Genomic DNA, 1,828 nt, shown 5'->3' with positions numbered 1-1,828 from the left:
TGCCGGCTTTGCTACATAGTATCTGTGTGGTCTTGGACAAGTCACTGAACCTCTTTGCACTTCAGTTTCCTCAACTGTAAAATGAGGGAGTTGGATCGCTAAAGTTTTTTTTTCCCCATTCTGAGTCTATATGGCCCTGTGATTCTTGTTTCTTCTGATTTCTTCTGGTTTCATTTCCTCAGCTGCTCACTTCTTCATCTGCTGCTGCTTCTATGTTATTGTTACTTATTAGGGCTTGAGTTGTTGGTCTAATGATAAGCCTCACGTTCTCAGAGCATGTGAGACCTGAAAGGCACCTTTAAGAAAATCTAGCCCAATCCTCCTCACTTTATAGACTAGAAGTTAAATGACTTGCTACAAATCATACTGCTAGATAATGGCAGAGCCAGAATTAGAGTGCAGGCTTCCTGGCTTTCTGATCATATCTTCTAGTAACTCTCACATCTAGAGCAGGTCTCACTATTTCATGAAAAGGTTTTAGCATAATTAAGAGTGGCATTTTATCATCAAGGCAGCACAAAACCCTTTTTTCCCCCTTCGTTTGGGGGAGTGTTTCCCTTGGTCTTAGGGCGCCCTCTTCTGGTCCTGATCTCAGCAGAAAAATGTCTCACTTCTAGATCCTGTTTTCTCTCCTTATTGTAAATGGTTATATGCATGGAGGCAATTCTTGAATGAAACAGAAACTGTGTGACTCCAAATAACAAGGGAAACTGTTCTCTAAGGCCTCTTCTTGCTATGCTGAAAAACAATAAAGAAAAGTCTATGATTCAGCTCAGGCTAGTAATAGAAGCAAAGGAGGCCAGCCTCCAAGCACTGAGGTGGGCATCTCGGGGGACATGGGCTACCATGGAATGGATGCTAGATTTAGAATCGGAGCAGATTCGACTTCTTAATTAGCCTTCTAGCCTTGGTTCGAATCCCAGTCATCAGGAAGGATAGACATGATAATGTGGTGTTTCTCATCTTGGATGACCTATCTTAATGATTTCCCTGGATTTGGGGGCCTTTGTCTAACCCATAAGTCCAGCCTACCCTTTGAGCTGGGATCTCCAATTTTTTCTACCTTCAGGTCTGTGTTTTCTGAAATTTGTCTTCTCTATATCCCATCCAGACTGAGAGTTCTGTCTTTTACCAGACTCATGCCTCACCCCACCTTCCATGGCCTGGTTTGCTCTCTCTGTCTCTGTACATACCAAGATTGCCCTCTCATTATCCTTAAGCAGTATATTTGGCTTTATCTATAACTTCTTTTTTTTCCTAAACACTTTTCTTTAGCTACTCTAACAGCCTGGGTGGCCATGCAAATGTCAGCCCCCTTCACATACTGTTCTCTCAATCTCAGTCATTAGTTCTCCCTTGGGGAAACTAGAAAGCCATTTCTGCTTGCTCATTAACAATGAACCCTGTCTCAGATTCTTAAAATCTAGCCACTGCTCAGATTCTTATAATCTGGCCAATAGCTCAGTCATGTTCAGACCCCTTAAAAGTCTGCCCAATATGATGGATGTTCTAATAAACCTTGTCTTTGGCTGAAAGAAGGCTTGAGTCAAATTCTTTTGGGCAGGACCCGTCATTGTGGTTTTGGGGTCCCAGCACCCCAGAACCTTTAAACCTCAACATTTTGGTGGCCCATAATGGGAAAACTGCTTAACCCCAAGTTCTCCAGCTGAGACTGGAAGGTTATGTAAGCCTCCCCCCCACTTTCTTTCTTGCACTTCAGTTGGGGTCACTCTCCAAGCACCTAGGAAGGCTTGGAGGTGCTTTTCAAGCAGTCAGTTATGAAGCTGTCTCAAACTCAGCCTGATGTTCTCAGGCTCTCGGTCCACTG

The sequence above is a fragment of the Phascolarctos cinereus genome, unplaced genomic scaffold (assembly GCF_003287225.1).
Source record: "Phascolarctos cinereus isolate Bilbo 61053 unplaced genomic scaffold, phaCin_HiC Scaffold_1;HRSCAF=81, whole genome shotgun sequence".
Taxonomy (NCBI): domain Eukaryota; kingdom Metazoa; phylum Chordata; class Mammalia; order Diprotodontia; family Phascolarctidae; genus Phascolarctos; species Phascolarctos cinereus.
This window is presented reverse-complemented; position numbering follows the sequence as displayed.